At 38.5% G+C, this 20,423-nt stretch overlaps 1 protein-coding gene across 3 annotated transcripts in view; it reads left to right on the top strand.

The window, feature by feature from the left end:
• The window catches only part of LOC122807100 (histamine H1 receptor-like), a 903,201-nt gene that overhangs the window by 740,579 nt on the left and 142,199 nt on the right, over positions 1–20,423 (top strand). For all 3 annotated transcript variants that reach the window (XM_044078050.1, XM_044078051.1, XM_044078052.1), the window contains one exon: positions 5,092–5,171. The gene's annotated coding sequence lies outside the window, so the exon portion shown is untranslated. The remainder of the gene's footprint in view (positions 1–5,091; positions 5,172–20,423) is intronic.

Below are 20,423 nucleotides of genomic sequence, written 5' to 3' on the forward strand. Positions count from 1 at the left end.
AAATACTTAAATCTGAAAAAGTCTCTCTTGGGTCTCTCTGTTGCCTGTATCACTCTGCAGGACACAACGAGGAGCTGTGTGGAGTTGTATACTGGCACAAAACTGCGCAAATGCGGGTTTTAAACAGGGAAACTGAAAGAGATAGGAATTGACCCAAAACGGCCAATAAGCTACTAGTTTCAGGGCTGAGACCACTCCTCCAGGGACAGATATGCTGCTCAAAGCTCCCCACTCTCACTGGTGAACAGAGAAGCTTCCTCCTATCCAAGTAAGGATAAGGGCAACACAGGAAACTATACCACATCACTGGTTAATTGTCTCTTGAGTGATACTAAAATGCACAGTGAATTTATGGCCCTTTGTCTTTTGCTGAAAATATTTCAAGCCTGCATGAACTAAAGCACTGCTGGTGATTCCCTGCTAGTGTTTCCCACCCACCCTTCCCTTTGTTAATGTACTTTTTAAACTTGGTGATTTTAAGCTACCCACCATTACTGCAAATTTACCCTAAAACTTATACTCTGACTTAAACCATGCTCCACGGCTACAGATGACCTTCCACCTGTATACCTTAAGATGGCTTCAGAAACAGTACCCTACTCAGTAAGTATCGTAATCAACAGATCCATGCAGAAATGCACTATCCATTTGTAATAAATCATATATCATCCCACTCCGTCATAGGGAACTCTACAAACATCTCTAATTTCTAACTTATTGCTATCCTATCTCCTGTCCCAAACATTCTTGAAAAAAGTGCCCAGTAGCAACTTCTTTACCACCTTTTCACAGAGCATTTCCTACAGTACTCACCATGGACTCTACTTAGGAAATAGTACAAATACTGCACTATTATCCTTCACAAATAATATAAAAAAGCTTTTCTATTTCTAGATCTCTCTAAAGCCTTTGATACCATCTTGCATAATAAACTCTTACAGCAAATGATCCATCATGGCATATCCCTCCTTCTCTACATTGGTTTAAAAGCTACCTATCTGACAGACAGCAAACAGTCAAGTGACAACATATCTCTCCTTACCTCCCTATTACCTCTGGTGTAGCAGTGTTGAGGTAAGGATAGAAGCAGATCACGTGTAAGGATTAAAGAAGGCAAAAAGGGATGTTAGGTTCATGGGGAAAAGACAGAAGCACTAGTGTGCAGACAACTGAAGGGAAGAAAGTAAATAGTTTAAGGAGAAAGGAAAACAGACAGAAGCTGTAATGAAATGTTTGCTTATGTGCACGTCTTCACAAAACCATAAGGTAACAGATACTCAATGTTAGCAAAATGGAAGAAGGAGAAAGATACACATGAAAGAGTGATGGGATGATTGATCAGATGAGCATAGAGGAGAGATTTACCTCAAAGATTAAGGCACAAGTGCCAGCTAGGATATTTGTTGTCTTATTTATTTCCATTTGTTTAATGAGATAGTCTAAGTGAGCCATAGCAACCTTTCAGAAAAGGTCGAAAGAAGAAAGCTCAAATTAATAGGTAACAGTTACTGAAACGTTTTGCAAAATGACAGGAAGTAGAATATGTTAGTGGTAAACTTTTACACAGTGACAGGAAGTAAAATATGTATTTGGTATAGTATATGTTTGTGCTACTTATTACTGTACTAAAGGCTAGTAATAAGGAAAAGGAACTAGAGAACTGGAGAAAAAATGTCATGCAAGTGGAAAGGTTACTAGAGAAGTGTATTGCAGAAGGTAACCGTAGGAGCTAATGTCATGTGCTTGTCACAAGACATATAAAAGATGGATCAGCCTCTTTAAGATGACATAAAAGGAGAGAGAATATTAGTCAAAAGGGAGAAAAAGGAGAGTTCTAATAAAGCTTTCAGAGTGAACAGTAGGTGGCAGCTAATACCAACTGCTGAAAATATGAGGTCCTGTGCATGATGAGAAATAACCTCAAGATGGTATACAAAATCAGGAAGACTACACCTTAAAACTGCAGAATAGGAAAAACACCTAGATGGTAGTGAGAACCATAATGATGAACTGCCATGAGAGCAAAACAGCAACAGTCAAGTCCAAAATTCATCTGGAATATGTAGATACAGGGAAGAAATGAATAATTCACTCTGTAGGCCACTAGAAGTGAGGCCTCAGATGGACTACTGAATTTAATTTTGGAGAATATATGAGTTTGTTTACTGGGGTAGTACACTGATCACAATGGATCATTTGCATTCACAACCTTGTAAAAAAATTCTCAAAAAAATAAAACAGAACTGGTTCACAAATGCAGATGAAGCAAAGTCCAGCAGAAAGTGAAATAATGATGCATGAGGAAAAAATGAAAAACCACAATTCTAGAGAAGGTACAGAGAAAGGCCATCAAGATTTTGAAAGAGATAGAAGGGCAGTTATACAAAGTGTACAACAGAGGCTGAGGCTGCCCTCCATGTAGAATAGACAAGATATTATCTGGCACACAATAACACATTGTAGAAATCTGAAGGGAAGTAACTGAAGAAGAAGGATGTACAGTGGAGCAGATAATGAATTTCAAGGTGAATAGTCAAGATTTATCATGAGCTAGAGACAATATTATTTCACTGAAAGAGTAGGAAAATTGAACTGGACTGCCAGACTAGGTACAAGTGAAGCTTTTAAAATGGCATTGGGAAACTGCAATGGGAGACCATGAGGGGGATGGAACTTACAATGTGATAACTGCAGCACACCAGAGACTAGATGATCTGTTTTTTTTCTACCAGCTTAGGTATGTATGCATTATTAAATCTGATTTTAATCCAATGATGTTTGACTTGTGACATGCCATGAGACCTTACATATCCACTTCATATCCCTCCAGATTTAATAGACATTGTTTTAAGTGCTGCATAAAAGGGTTTGCATCAGAAATATAATGCAGCAGAAACCCCTACCACACTTCCCTATACCCACTTCTCCCAAACAAAATACTGCACTGCATGTTTCTAAATTATTCCAAACTTCAGAGAGGAAAGGCTTTTGTAACAAAGGAAATAGCATAGCCTGCCCAGATTCTGACATTGTATTCTGATTATAAAAGCAGGCTTTTTAATGCCACACAATTATTTCCTAAATGGTAGCACCAATTGACATCAGTGTATTTTGCATTGGGATAGAAGAACACTTCTAATTAACAAAGTTGTTTTCATTTTTAGTTTGTGCTGTCTCAGCTAAGATCTCATTACTGCAGAGCATATTAATTATTTCTGTCAAATATATATCCCTATCGTCTGGTCTTTGTTAGCCAAAAAGGAATAAGTAACACACCCAGCTAAGGCAGCATAGTGCTGTAATATATGACAACTGCTTGAAATGTGCATTCATTTTTGACTATGTAAGTACACAGCAAGTCATTAAATTTAAGAAGATAATAGAATCCTTATGGTACTGCTTATGACTATATCAAATTTGATATCTGGTTTTCCAATTTCATTTTCTGTGATCTGACTAAGTAATTTGTTTCACATGGGCCAGTTGTGCTTTGAGCTACTCTCATACAAAGAAAATTGTTTCTTCTTTTGAAGCACAAGTACTAAACTGGTCTAATTTGAGCAATATGTTTTGGTAACAGAAATTTCTGACCATTTGCAAAAGAAAGGAGGGAGGCAAATTCTTGATTGTCTCTGAAAAAATAAGTATTTTGCATTTAAATTAACCTATAAATGCCTATGTTAAGTAGTGGTAATGTGTAGGTGTGAAACTCCACAAGGGGTGTTTAGATGAAAGTGGCACATAAAATGCTAACATCTGTTTTACATTCTTTAGATTGCATGTCTATTCAATTCAGATGGGATCTTCAACATTTAATATTCTGAGATCATTTTCACAATGTGTCAGTGTACCATGTGCCCAGCTCCATCACACAAAGGGATAAATACCTGACTGTGACCAAGATGATCCATGTTCAGCTAGTGGCTGTGGCACATGAGGGTCCAGTAGGGGAAGATGATACTGAACAGCCACACTGCCAACTGATGCATCCTGAGGGAAAGGTGGTGATTCATTCTGCTGCAGTGGAGAGGTGTAAGGTGTGTGTCATGAAGTACCGTGGGCTAGGGTGATGATCTCTCTACCATGCAGTGTACTACATAAGAAAACAGCCATGCTGCCAACTGACCCATCCTGAGTGAAAGGCAGTGGTTCATTCTACTGCAGTGGAGAGGTGTAAGGTGTGTGGCATGAAGCACCGTGGGCTAGGGTGATGATCTTTCTACCATGCTGTGTATTACATAAACCAGCAACCACACTGCCAACTGATGCATCCTGGAGGAAAGGCGGTGGTTCATTCTGCTGCAGTGTAGAGGTGTAAGGTGTGTGGCATGAAGCACTGTGGGCTAGGGTGATGATATCTCTACCATGCTGTATACTACATAAGCCATCAGCCATACTACTAAGTAATGCATCCTGAGGGAAAGGCGGTGATTCATTCTGCTGCAGTGGAGAGGTGTAAGGTGTCTGGCATGAAACACTGTGGGCTAGGGTGATGATCGCTCTACCACGCAGTGTACTACATAAGCCAAGGGGCTGCTATGTGTGGACACAACCTTGTGCCATTTGAGGTGTTTATTCTGAAAGTCAAAGCCAAGAGGGATGAAACTTAAGTGTCTGAAATAAAAATCCCAAACTCAGTGGATGATGGCCTGCTTTGTGCATCTGTTTCAAGCTGTTAAGAGGAATGAATGGGCCAATGGCCTATTTCCTTGAAAGGAAATACTCTCTGCCCTAATGGGGAATGAAATAATCTGACAAGCTCACACAGTGATGTGTTATGTCATTCCATACCAACAGGGAATAAATAGTCCTATTTGTCACACTTAGTAGGAATGAATGGGGCTATGGGATGGACAAGAAGGGCGCTTGAATGTCATGTGAGTCACCCTCCCCAAAAAAATGAGCACACCCGATACTTCAGTTATTATCACGAGTGATATCAGCATACAAAAGTGAAGCACTAGACCCATGAGTTTAAATCTGCAGTTAGGCAAGCCAAGAAGAGAGTACTGAAAATGTAATTGCTTTCATCTGTTTGAATACAATGTTCATTCTGAAGGTGAATTTAATGTATTTTCTACTTCTTTGCAGGGCCTTTTCAGTTAATACCATTGTGAAACCGAACATTTCTGCAAGAGAAATGAGGAATGACCATCTAGAACAGCTGAGAGGTATACAAGTATGAGATTCTGCAGAATGTAAAACCAGCTATAAGAAACTGTCATTCATAGAAGACACTTCCTGATGTGCTTTTGACACCATTAAAAAATGATTACTAGATCTTACTGGGAGAAACTGTTGCATCTAAAAAGAATGTACATATAATAATTTTATGTCACACCTTTGTTAAAGCTTGAATTTTTTTAAGACAAAAGTGTTTGCAGATCAACAAAAACAGTAGTAAAAAATATTGTTGTGATCACAATTTCTTCACTTTTTTTGCAAATAAAAATGGCTTCACTTGCTTCGTCCAAACCAGACTCCTCGCAGGTATGGCAAGTGCCAAGGCCCAAAGTCACAAAACCAAACCAAAATAAAGGACCAGCACCAGTGGAAGTTGCCAAAAAAGTTAAATTTAATAAATATTCATATCCAAACAACTTGGGAATGTAACCCAACCCAAGTCAGCACAAATGTGCCCTGTTGGAAAGAAGCAAACCGGTTTCGGCTGTAATAGCCTTCTTCAGTGCATAAATCAAAATAGAAATAACAAAATTCACATCAGAACAATGATTTAAATAGCACATATCAATTAAATAATTAGTACATAATGAATTCCTATTAAGGAAATCTTAAAGAAATATCCATCATATCACTAATAAACAGTGGATTCCCATTCAATAAATGGGGCATTGAATTCAAGGTAAATTTTGATTTAAGACAAATCACCTTTCTGGATGTGACCATTACAAGAAATGAGGATAATACTTTGAGTACACAGATATACAGGAAATATCCTCAGTAAAACTCATCACTCCATGCTAGTAGTCTTCATCCTCCCCATGTGGTATGTAATATCCCTAAATCTCAATTTTTGTGAATTAAAGACATTTGTTCTGACAACAATACCTTCCTTAACTATAAGTTGGATTTGGCCAACTGTTTTCATAAAAGGAGCTATAAAGCAGGCAATATTGCTATGGCTAGTAATTGGGCTTCCACACAAGCCAGGGAGAATATTTTGCAATATAAAAACAAGGACAGGGCGTTACAAGGTCAAGATGTTTTGAGAATGGTCACTATATATGGATGCAATACTAAACCATTCATGGATATTATTCAGGAACATTGGAACATTTTGTTATTAGACCCCAAATCAGCATCTAAGGTAGGCCAGAGATGTTTTTTTTTTTCTCCTTTAGACAGGGAACATTTTTGGGCTCAGTTTTGAGCCACTATAAACATACCTCTCAGGTTCCTGTTGGACATACACAACACACACTTATGGGTGATCAATTATGTGGTACTTACCCCTGTGGTCATTGTACACACTGTGCCAGAGTTGTTAAAATCAAGGAATTTACCAGACCTAACACCAATGGAGTCTTTGACATTAGGTTTCTAGCCAATTGTGGCTCAGAATGGGTTATTTGGCCTCTTGTCACTGTTAAGACTTCTATGTAGGCCAACATCCAGACCATTATGCATTAGAATTTCGGAACATATTAGCGACATAAGGAACCATAAACCTTCCAGTGCACATACATTCAAGCACCCTTCTGCTTCCTTTTATTTTACAGTTACTGACAAAGTTACAGGGGACAGAGCCCATGAAGGTGGTTGGCATACTATTCTAAACAACAAAGAAAGAAAATGGATAATTAAATTGAGGGGTCTTTTTAGCCCTGGCTTGAATGAACATCTTTAAAACATTTTCACTTGGAATGTACTGTTTATTAGTGATTTGATGGATATTTCTTTAAGATTTCCTTAATAGGAATTCATTATGTAACAATTATTTAATTTATATGTGCTATTTAAATCATTGTTCTGATGTGAATTTTGTCATTTCTGTTTTGATTTATGCACTGAAGAAGGCTATTACAGCCGAAACCGGTTTGCTTCTTTCCAACAGGGCACTTTTGTGCAGATATGGGATGGGTTACACTCCCAAGTTGTTTTGATATGCATATTTATTAAATTTAATTTTTTCAGCAACTTCCACTGGTGCTAGTCCTTTATTTTGGTTTGGTTTTGTCGTTTTGGGCCTTGGCACTTGCCATATCTGCGAGGAGTCTGGTTTGGGCATTCCGTTTTTGGTCTTCGCTATTGGCATTGGATCTGGCTTGCCATATACATCAGAACAACAGCAGCAGATTTTGTTTTACCTTTGGTATTTTGGATTTATTGATATATGGATTCTGTTTATATTTTTCAGCATTTAGTAGAGTTCGGCAGGATGGCCATTTACAACCAAGTTTGGCATTTTTGTGATAGGATCTAGCGGTTGTTATTCTATATTTGAGGTGGCTTACATTTTGTCCTTTGGACTGTTATTGTGAGGGAGGCACATTTGCTGCGAATCTAACAGATTTTTGGTACCACGCAGTCTACAGAGGTGACTTTTTACTTTATAGCTATTTGTCTGTGCAACAGCTCATTTACAGCCTTTGGTTTCAGCTCTTCAGCTGTTCATTTATATCATTTTGTGTTTTTGTATCAAGAAAAGTTTTTTTGTACTAAGCAAGGTTTTCTGTTGAACGGCTGTTCATAGCTAGTATGTTTGGGTCTGGATCTGACTGAATTGTTATATATATTTTTTGCCTATGATTGTGCAGGAGGTGCAATTCCTTGGTAATTTATGAATATAAGGGATCATTTGGAAATGATAAGCTTTAGGATTTTTTCATTTGTTGTGTGATACCACATCTTGGAGGTTGTTCGTTCATTTTCATTGGGGGACATTTTTCATCTATTGGCTTCAAGACTATCACCTGTGACATGGTCTTGGTCTAAATTTTTCCATTTCCTGAACTGGGCGACATTTTTAGTTGTTCCTATCAGTTTGGATATATTCCTAACAACATACTTTTGGTCTCTAGTTTTTTGTCGGGACAATTTAGTCACAATTTGTGTGTTTCTTGTAAAATGAGCCCTTCATTGTGACTGGGTTTGGACAATTTTTGAAATTTTTCACCTAATAACATTTCTATGGTTTACTGGGATCAAGCATGGAATTGTTTAATGCTCAGTATACATGATGAAAGTCAGAGCTAACTTTTAGGAGCATTAAGTCCATGCCTTACTAGTCTATCATAGCATTATTATTTTTTAATGTTCGCATGTTACTGTTGGGATTATATTACTAGGTCTATTAATGAATTAGTTACATTGTGTTGGTTCAGGATATATTTATAAATTCACCATTTTGTGAATACTATTATTTAGGCTCAATACTTTATGGGCTTGTTCAATATATTGTTGTTTATTGAATAATGCTTTCTAAATAGATTGAGCAGATGTTCTTCATGTTTCACTGTTGCAGTCATTACACTTGGGTTATCCTGCTGGCAGGCTACCCTCAGTCGGCCTGAATTCCAAAGTCTAGGTCCGGCGTTGGTTGCTGGTGCCTCTTCCCTGACGTCAGTGCACCAGGGGTATAAAAGATGCAGCCGACGCCATTTTCTTCAGTCTTTCTTGCCGCGCAGTGCCTGAAGCAGAAGCAGTTCGCAAGTGCTGGTCGGCTGACTCCTGAGATTTTCGTGTTCTAATTTCAAATCCGAAGTCAACTTAAAAAGCTAAGTACCCCCTTGGGGAAAACTTTTTTCTTGCTCCAGACCGATGTCAGAAAAAGTAAATAATTGTATTTCTTGTGGGAAGCAAATACCTCATAAGGATTTTCATTCTTACTGTATTCCTTGCCTAGGCCCTGACCACGACGTTGCTTGTTGTCGGTTTTGTCCTAGATTTAACCAGCTCACTATAAAGCGCCAGTACGATTTTGCTTTTCACTATTTTGGCAGAAGATTTAATTACATGATGCCATCAGATAGCCAACTGACTACCGCAATTCACAAGAAATGCAAAGAATAAGAAAAGGACAGGCATCCGTGGTCTAAAACCGATGACGAAGCTTCTACCAAGCCAGTCACCAGTTTGCCGGCTCTCAGTGAGGCACTTTCGCAGCCCCTGACGCCCGCTACTTTGGAACCCCAGGCTGCTACAGACTCCCACGTGGAGTCGCCTAGGCTGCTGGAAGCTCAAGGTATTGGACCTTCGGAAACTATTCCCTCAGTTGGGTCCGGAGTCGCTGAGCAGGCATCAGCTTCTGAGGGTGTTTTCAGACCTACTCAATTGTATATTAAATTGACTCCAGCAACAAAGGCAAAGACTAAAGCATCTTTAAAGACAAAGAAACAAGTATAACAGCCTCATGGTCAGGCCTCCATGCTCAAAAAACAGATGCTTAAAATGGCCGAAGACTTAATTACTCTGATCAGGGGTTCCCATCCCCCTCCTGATAAGAGGCCTAGGCAAGAGACAGAATATGAATCTTCAGACCATGTTTCCATTTCCTCAGATTCCTCTTCTAATCAGGAATACTCTCTTCCTCCCTATGAGGATTCTGATGCTGAAGAAGCTATCCTCTCAGCCTCTTCTCCTGAGGAATACTCTTTTGGGGTAACCTTGCATACCATGAGGGAACATTTCCACTGGGAGAGCCAAGATTATTCTGAATCTAAGAAAAGGCTCAGGGACCTCCTTTTACTCCCACAACACAGGCCCCCAGCTATTCCGCCTGTGTTAGACATTGTAGATGATGTATTTACAGAGTCCAGTCTGACCCCTGATTCCTTACCTCCAGCTCCTGTTAAGACAGACAGGTACTACAGGGTTCATAAATTCCTTTTCAAGAACCTTGCTGCTGACCCAGAAACTATTTCTCAGGGTCCCAAAGGGGTCAAGGCATCGACTGCAAAAAACCCTACCCCCTCTGACAGGGATTCAAGGGCATTAGACAGATGGGGAAAGAAGATTTACACCTCTGCTACTTTGGCTATAAGGGCTGTAAATTGTCAGTTTCATATGTTCAAATATCAGCAATATATTATGTCACTGCTTAAACAGAAAATGTTGATAAATTCTGAAGGTACAGAAAACAAAGAAATGCAGGATTTATTGCATGCAGCTGAGCAAGTTGGAAAGCATACTTTGCAATGGGATTTTGATTCTTTGGAGGCCTCTTGCAGGGCCGCTGTCATGAGTTCGGTCATTAGGAGGCATGCTTGGTTAAAGGAACAAAATTTACCAGATCATGTTAAAGCAAAATTATTAGATGCTCCATTACAGCATGATACTTTGTTTGGTGTTAAAGCAGAAGAGGTGTTAAAGAAAATGGAGGACAAAGCTAAATCTATGCAAACAGTCAAGGATTTCTTACAGGTACAGCCTCCAAGATTTGGCAGACACTGGCCTACAAAGAATTGGTCCTTTCCAGTGTCAGACAGACCACAAAGGGGCAGATACAGACGCCCAAGATGCAGATCCCAGCCCCAAGGTTCATACAGGTCTAAACAATGGGGTGCTTCTACCTCCAAAAGTAGAGAAGACAAATCACAGCCTTACAAGAAACAGTCCCAATGACTTCCCCCTGCCTGCGCCAAGCACTTATCTTCTGGCAGCACCTTTAGGGGGCAAACTAGCACTGTTTTCTCAAAATTGGCACATAATAACCCAGGACAAATGGGTCTTAGACATAGTGTCAGGGGGCTACAAGTTTCACTTTCATACCCTGCCAAGGGCAAACGGTTGGCCAGACCTGCCAAAAAAACAATGGGCAGAGGCACAAAAACAAGTCTCATCCCTCATGGACATGAGGGCCATTCAACAAGTACCAGAACAAGAGCAGGGACAAGGGTTTTATTCACGACTGTTCTTGGTACCCAGAAAGGACAAAGCCTGGAGACCAATACTGGACCTTTCTATTCTAAACACATATCTGGACATACCAAAATTCAAACCTTTGACCTTACAGCAGCTTCTGCCCATGCTGGGCAAGAAGGCTTGGCTTGTGACTTTAGACCTAAAAGAGGTATACCTGCATGTCCCAATCAGACAAACATGCAGAAGATACCTCAGATTCAAAGCAGGCTCAATGCACTACCAATTCTCTGCACTGCCCTTTGGCTTATCTACTGCACCCAGGGTCTTCACAAAGTGCCTGGCACCAGTAATTGCATTTTGCAGACAAAGAGGAATACAAATATGTCCTTACTTGGACGACTGCCTCATTCAAGCAGAGAACAAGGACATTCTACTACAGCATCTGGCGTTTGTAAAGAGATTACTACCATGTCTAGGGTTCACATTCAACGAACAAAAATCAAAACTAGTACCCTCTCAAGAGATAATATTCCTAGGTGCAAGCTTAAATACAACTGCCCAGATGGCTTATCTCATGCCAGACAAACAAAGGCAACTGACTACCTATTTCAAACTGTTGGCAACAAAGGCCCAGTTAACTGCAAGAAAAATTCTGCAGGCTTTGGACTTCATGGCATCCTGCATTCTACTAATTCCATATGCAAGACTGCATATGAGGAAACTTCAATGGTACCTAAAAAGTGTTTGGACTCAACATTGCCACAGCCTGGAAACAATGATTACTCTCATTCCCTGTCTGCAACAGGAGTTTTGATGGTGGGCAAAGGCCTGTCACCAGAACAAGGGACAGCCATTCACCTTACCCCCAGCCAGGCAGACACTGACAATGGATGCATCAGATTACGCCTGGGGGGGGGCGCACATGGCAGGAAGATGTATTCAAGGCTCATGGTCCGCCAACCAAATGCATCTACATATTAATCAAAAAGAGATGCTAGCTGTTCAGAATGCCCTGACAGCCCTCAAGGACCTACTTCATCAGGGACAACTACTGATAAAGGCAGATAATACCACAGTCATGTGGTACATAAACAAGCAGGGAGGCACTCATTCTTACCCCCTCTGCAGACTAGTCATGACTTTGTGGGACACAGCATTGACTTACCAAGTACATCTGCAGGCACAATTCCTGCCAGGAAAGATAAATACTCTGGCAGATGAACTAAGCAGAAACCTCATAGATCCCCACTAGTGGAAATTGGATCCACAAGTCTTCAACATGATAACAAGGAAATGGGGATGCCCGGACATAGACCTATTAGCCTCTCCTCACAACTGCCAACTAAAGAGGTTCTGCACAAGGACTTATCACAGACAAGCATGGAAAGTGGACGCCTTATCTTTCAGCTGGAAAAACTTAACAGTATATGCCTTTCCTCAACTGCCTCTCCTCCCCAAGGTACTTTTAAAGGTCAGACAAGAGAAGCCAAAAATGATACTGATTGCCCCAGACTGGCCCCACCAGTACTGGTATCCAATCCTAAGGAACATGTCTCAATGCCCAGCCTGGACCATACCTCAAATTCCTCACCTACTGCCCCAACAAAGCAATCAGATCCTGCACAGCCAACTCAAGACCTTAAATCTGGCAGCATGGTGGATAATGTAGTCATACAAAACACACCTCTCACTAAAGCGGTGATGGATGTCATTTTGGAGGCCAGGAGGCCTAGTACTAAAAAATCCTATGCTGAAAAATGGAAGCGATTCCGTGCCTGGAATCAGGCACAAGGAATTGACACAGCAGTACCAAACATTCCTCAGATTTTGCAATACTTAACTGAGATGCTGGACAAAGGCCTATCCTTTTCATCAATTAAAATTCATGCCTCTGCCATTTCAGCTCATTACAACACAGAGCCACCAATCTTTTCTCATCCTTTGTTAAGGCAATACCTCAGAGAAGCCAAAAACCTAAGGCCTCCAAGGAGATCACCAATACCTGCATGGGACCTCAATTATGTTTTGGAAAAACTCACACTGCCTCCTTTTGAGCCAGCCATTACAGCTGATATAAAGTTTTTATCTTGGAAAACAGCTCTGTTCCTAGTAATAACCTCTGCAAGAAGAGTCTCAGAGCTACAGGCACTCATGGCTGTGGAACCTTTTATCATTTTTTTATCCAGACAGGGTTTCTCTGAGGACAAACCCGACATTTATGCCTAAGGTAGTGTCCAGTGTGGCCCTTAACCAAACTATCCATCTGCCTACTTTTTATCCAAACCCACAGAATAAGGGGGAAATAATTCTGCATTCTTTGGGCCTACACAGACAGCTACGCTTCTATTTGAACAGAACCAAAGCTTTCAGAAAGACTGAGCAACTACTGGTGGCATATGCTGCAGAATCACAAGGAAAGGCTATTTCAAAGCAGACTATTTCAAAGTGGATAGGCCACTTCATTCATTTCTGCTATTCACAACATGGCAAGCCAGTGCCTAAGGGCATCAGGCCACATTCAACCAGAGCAGCAGCCACTTCAGCAGCCTTCCTCAGCAGAGTACCAACCAAAGACATTTTAGAGGCTGCTACCTGGAATTCAGTGCACACCTTTACAAAGCACTATCATTTACCACTCTACTCTACATCCAGGGCAGGCTTTGCCACTGCAGTCCTGCAGGGCCTCATAGCTGCTCCTAATGCAATTTAGCTCCAGCCTTGAACATCTACATGTATGATAAGTGTACACAACTGTACTTTACATTTATTGGGTTCACTTCCCATTTAGCATTTTGTATATTTGAATGTTATGTGAGTAATTTAATAATGTGTTCTAGTAGGTCAATATTCCTTGACAATTATTTGATATGCTCAAATGTCCGTTATATAATGTTATATGAAAATCATTCTTATGTCTGAATGTGAAGTTTGCTTCTATGATGACAGTTGGTTCTGTCCCTCATTATATTAACTGATAGGGTGATGCTTTTCAAACCTGTTTCATTTACAGGGCACTGTGCACAGCATTGTACCCATTGGGTTATACTTATTTGCTGCTGGGATTAGCAATTATCCTTTTATTATATATCACATGGCCATATGAGACCTTTTTTCCAGATTACTTATTGGTGGATATTTGATATATGATTTATATCAATATTTTGTGGAAATTGAATTGACAGATACCCAGGACAACGTAGTGTTTTGAGGATTAGTCTAAAGGAGTGTATGCTCTTTTTCTTTACACAAAGACTATTATTGCTCCCTGGTATACTGTTTATATGACTGAACTGGGGAACGTAGTTTTGTGTTACACATGACTGGTTTATCTCCCACAAGGACTATTATTGTTCCCCTTTGATTTTTGTCTGGATGAGTCTGGTTTTGCATACTTATTGCTGATCGAAATGATTAGATATATCTGTTTATATCATCACATAACCAAATATTTTATTTGGGTAATTTTTTAAATACTTTTCTTGTTGGCTATTATAGGTACTTTGACCATGTGATAGAAGATTTTTTTTTATTTTTCTTGCTGCTCCTATTCAGCAAATAGTTGTTTATATTTGAATAATATTTGTTTATGATTTATAAATAAGTATTTAATATTGAATTGTTTGGTTCATCTAACCAACTACCATTGTGTGCATCTTTGGGCACTCTGACTCTGTTTATATTGATTCTGAATTACATCATTGGTTTGTTATGGATTTAACTAGCATCATCAGGGGTTTATCATCTGACAAGGTTGATTTACAAGTATTTGGTCTGGGTGACATTGCCCATGATTCTTCTGAACCCAGCATACTTGACCCTTCAATCCAATGTAAGTTGGCTTTTCAAAGATTAACCAAGGAGATGAAAGGGCTCAGAAGCAATGTATGGCATTTGAAATTATTCAAAGCATACTGGACCAAAGGTATAGCCCCTAGAAGCTTAAGAGCTAGAATACAACCTTTAGTCTATCAGGCTGATGATATTTTATTGGATGAATGGGGCAAAATCCAACAAAATACATCTATGGGTTTTGTAGAAGTATTAACAGGATATTATGAACGGACAGTTGATAATGGGATTAAGTCAGTGGAAGAGCTTTGTCTTGAAATCAAAAATTTTGAATCCCTACCCAGCTACAGGGAAGGTTTGGACTCACTGAGTTCTGATTTATTATCCTTAGAACGACAATTAAAGGACAAAAAAATTAAAATCTTCCAACGTGATGTTGGGGATTATCAGAGAGGTCAGCTCTTTATGCCCTATAAGAGTCCCTTGGTAGGGAGAAACCCCAACAAAACAATGACTGCGAAGTGCAAGAGACCCAAATCTGTCTTTAAGAAAACACAAAACAATGTTAGTTTCACTTCAGGGGAAGACTCCTCTTCTGCTACTGATGTTGATGGCAACCCCTTTCTACAGTCACCAACACCCAAAAGACGTAGTACTGGTCATCGTTTAGGGCTAGGTCCAGAAGAGGGGGGAGGAAACATAGGCAACACAAACACTTTGGAGGAGATTCTCAAGGTGATGACCAAATGTTGAATGAATATAACAATGTACATTATATATCTTCTGAGGAACTTTCTCAGGCCCAGATATCTGTACTTAATAAAGGCCTAAGTTATGTTCCCAGTTTTTTTTGTGACTGAGGATTCATTTGCATCTGATGTTATTTCTTTTTGTAGAATGATTAATCTTAGAATACATTTTGACTCTAATACCGGTGGTACAGAGGTTAAATCATTTAAATCTCAACATTCCAGATTTATGCCTCTGATGTCCAATCAGGTGTCTTTATTCCAATCTGCTGTCCTCAAGGATCTACATTACAATTTTAATGAGTATGATATCTGGCATCATAATCTCTCTAGGATTAAACAATCAGCTTTGGAGGATTTGAAAAACAATAAAGATCTTGTCATATTGTCAGCTGACAAAGGGGGAGCAGTAGTAGTTATGAATTGGGATGGCTACTGCCAGGAAGCACAGAGACAGCTGGGGGATGCCAGGCATTATATGCCTATACCCCTTGATCCAAGTAATAAATTTAAAGTTGAAATTGATCAGTTTCTATCACAGGCACAACAGGAAGGTATTATTACACAGTCAGATGTATAGCATCTTATGGTTAAGGATCCTAGGTTACAATACATTTACTTCTTACCTAAAATACATAAGGATCCTCATTGTCCACCAGGAAGACCAATTGTTTCAAGGAGGAGGAGTTTAACTGAGCCCTTGTCTGAATTTCTCATCCTTTATATTAAACCTCTCCTGGTTTATATTAGATCACGTATCCAGGATACCACCCAATTTCTAGGTATCGTCTCCAATACTCAGTTGCAACCAGGTTGGCTTCTCTGCACATTAGATGTGACTGCCTTATACACCAATATTCCACATTGGGCAGGATTAATGGCCCTACAATATTGGTTAGACCTAAGTGCTTTGTATCCACTTGGTTTTAACACCCTTTTATTCTGTATGACTGAACAGGTCCTTACAAAAAACGAGTTTTACTTTCATGGACAATGTTATTGACAGTCACAGGGAACGGCAATGGGGGCATCTTTTGCCCCAGTATATATGCAGATTTATTCATGGTCTACCTGGAGACTGAACTGATCTATAATTCCAATCATAACATCTATTTGGATGAAATAGACATTTGGAGATGATACCTGGATGATTGTTGGCTGGTATGGAAGGTGGATGTGCCTTACCTTTTGGAGTTTGTGGAATATCTTAACCAAAATAAATGGGGCATTGAATTCAAGGTAAATTTTGATTTAAGACAAATCACCTTTCTGGATGTGACCATTACCAGAAATGAGGATAATACTTTGAGTACACAGATATACAGGAAATATCCTCAGTATAACTCATCACTCCATGCTAGTAGTCTTCATCCTCCCCACATGGTACATAACATCCCTAAATCTCAATTTTTGACAATCAAATGCATTTGTTCTGACAACAATACCTTCCTTAAATATAAGTTGGATTTGGCCAACCGTTTTCACAATAGGGGCTATAAAGCAAGCAATATTGCTATGGCTAGTAATTGGGCTTCCACACAAGCCAGGGAGAATCTTTTGCAATATAAAAACAAGGACCGGACGTTACAAGGTCAAGATGTTTTGAGAATGGTCACTACATATATATGCAATACTAAACCCTTTATGGATATTATTCAGAAACATTGGAACATTTTGTAATCAGACAGCATCTAAGGTAGGCCAGAGATGTTTTTTCTCCTTTAGACGGGGAAAAATTTGGGCTCAATTTTGAGCCACTATAAACATACCTCTCAGGTTCCTGTTGGACATACAGAACACACACGTATGGGTGATAAATTATGTAGCACTTACCCCTGTAGTCATTGTACACACTGTGACAGAGTTTTTAAAATCAAGGAATTTACCGGTCCTAACACTAAAATGGTCTTTGACATTAGATTTTTAGCCAATTGTGGTTCAGATTGGATTGTTTATTTGGCCTCTTGTCACTGTTCAGACTTCTATGTAGGCCAAACATCCAGACCATTACGCATTAGAATTTCGGAACATATTAGCGACATAAGGAACCATAAACCTTCCAGTGCACATACATTCAAGCACCCTTCTGCTTCTTTTCATTTTACAGTTATTGACAAAGTTACAGGGGACAGAGCCCATAAAAGTGGTTGGCATACTATTCTAAGCAACAAAGAAAGAAAATGGATAATTAAATTGGGGCATCTTTTTAGACCTTGCTTGAATTAACATCTTTTTTGTTAACCGTATAAGTAGACTGTTCTAGAGTGAACCCATGAATAAATACAAATAAGCTTTCATATATTAAAATTATTCCTGATGCCACTCCATAAATAATTATGGTTTACTTACCCAGTGTATAAATATAAACATTTTTTATTATAACTAAAAAAAATCAGCAGAACATTTATCAACACAAAGTTATAAACAGTGAGAAAAAAACTGTGGCTAGTGTATTCCACGGCTGAAGTTTATCAATACTTCACTGATGCATTTACAAGTCAGCTATACACATTTTTATCCCATTACCACATATCGTTATTTTCTGAGTACACATTCCAAAACTCATAACCATACTGAAGAGTTAGCTAAAGTGGGGAAACGTCATTTAGGAGAATGCACACTGTATTGGGCAACTCTATACTAATTTAACATCTTTTGAATGTAGAATTGTGGTGATTTATGTTGTTACCATTTGTTGACTGGTTATCATCTACTGTACATTCATGTTTAGAGAGGTCAGTGAAGAAAAGCTCCAACGTTTTTATAGGTTTATAGGTAAGTATTAGGCTAGATGCCCTTGCAGGCCATGTTAAGCCCAGCCAATTTCCCTTTGTGTGCTTGATGTAACCTATCCCATTTGTTTAGAGATTGGCCTTACCCATCCCATGGTTGATAACTATATATTAACCCTAATGAGAATATTCTACAGTCACAATAAAATGTTGCATGCATTCCAGTAAAAAACAATTTTTAATATAAGCATATAAGGGTAAAAGATGAAAAAATGTATAAATATAATGCTTTTTTGCAAAATATAAACATAGGAACATAACAAAACATTTAGCGATTAATGCTATTTTTTTCTGAGAAATGTGTCTCCAGCGTACAAACATTACTTGTATGGGCAACCTATGTCCTTCTCAGAGCACCACAGTTTTCTATTGTATCACATTCTTTCTTTGAACACTATGTACTTTTTGATACAGCTTTTGATACAGGTTTCTAAGTTTATAGCAGATTTTGCTAAATAAATGCACTTTTAAAATATACCAAACTCAAAAACTATGAAGTAAAAATACATCAATTTCAAGGCAAGTCTCTGGACACAAAGTTAGCACTTTCTTCTACTTTAATCAGAACAGAACTTCATCAGAAAATGTAAAATGTAGATCCACCACAACAATTTAAATAGACTGCTCATAAATCATATGATCCATACAACTAATGCTATGTTTTTACTTCAGAGTTTTTCATTTTTTTTTTTTTTTTGTAATGCTGCTACAATATATTTTTAAATTTTGTTCTTATGATATTCATACTTCAACACACACTGATAGCTGCATAACAATTTGATAAATATAAATTCCCATAATATTCACATATTTATAATGCACTATTCAGTGTATGTCACAACAGAAGTGAGCAGCACCATTTTTCCAAAAATCTTTCTACCTATCCTATCTGACCTTTAAAGATATCTCATGCAGGTCAAACAAAGCTATCCATCCTCTGTACCCTGCATTATTCAAACCAATTACAGAGTACAATCACCCTTTTGTCGTAGACCATTTATAAATTACAGTAACCCTTTTGTTGTATAACTATGCTGATAGATAAACTGGCTTAATAATGCCCCCATTTTCTTAACTAAGGAGGTTACTGTTCTAAAAATCTTTAGCTACTAGGAGAGGCTTGAAGCCCTATCACTATAATTGTATGTCTTATAGACTTCTACATGAAGATCTGTCTCTCACATTCTGTGTCATTAAGTAGCTAACTGTAGCTGAACTCTTGCTCATCCACAGGAAAAGCAACTTCACTAACTCTCCAGCTGAGAATTTAAATTCCTTCCAAATAAAAAAATGTGGGAAGAACCAATGTGTTATCCAACATTTACTCCATCTAGAACAAATTGCCTTTGCATCCTTACATCCTTTAAAACCAACCATGATTTATGTGTAACCTTGATTAATGGATGGGAAATTGAGAATTCACCCCATTTCTGTCCCCCGTAGAGGCAGTGAGTAATGCCCAAAGTATCATACTCCCAACATGACCTCTAGAACCTTCCTATCAAACCTCCTCCTAATAAATGACATGATACATAGGGATACATTTGGGTTGGATTGCACGGCTAGGCTTATAAAGGTCCTGATGGTCATTAGCCTCGTATGTACCTAAGAACCTATATGCATGTATGTATACATGTTTTGCATATATATATATATATATATATATATATATATATATATATATATACATATATATATATATACATATATGTGTATGCATATATTTATATGTATGTATGTGTATGTATGATATATATATATAAATATATAAATAACATATATATGCATATATATTTATATGTGTGTGTGTGTGTATGTAAAATGGGAGTAGTAAAATGATCGAAACAGCATAAGATCAACAGTAGAAAAATTTACAAACTTTACCCATATTGAGAAATAATTTTTTTGCAGGGAACAAGCCCCCACCACCACCATTCCCAACTCCTAATTACCATGTTATTTGATTAAATGTGTTTTAAATAACTGAATGGTACTGTGAGTTTAAAACCTATTAGCAAGAGAAGGTCTGTTTTTCCATGAAACAAGCACTCATTTGTTTATTTTAATTATTTTATTAGTGCTGTGCTTCTGTTGGTTTGAATTTCTTCATGTGTTTATATGAAAATGTGTTTTATTATGATTTTACAGACTAAAGAAGAGTTTTATCTCAAAAACTTAGCCATTAAACATATTTTACATCAGTTTGTGAGTTCCTTTTGCTTTTTATATCCAGATGGGTCTATATCAATTTATTGAAGGTTCACCACTG

Source organism: Protopterus annectens, chromosome 7.part0 (assembly GCF_019279795.1).
Source record: "Protopterus annectens isolate FY-2018-M chromosome 7.part0, PAN1.0, whole genome shotgun sequence".
NCBI lineage: Eukaryota > Metazoa > Chordata > Ceratodontiformes > Protopteridae > Protopterus > Protopterus annectens.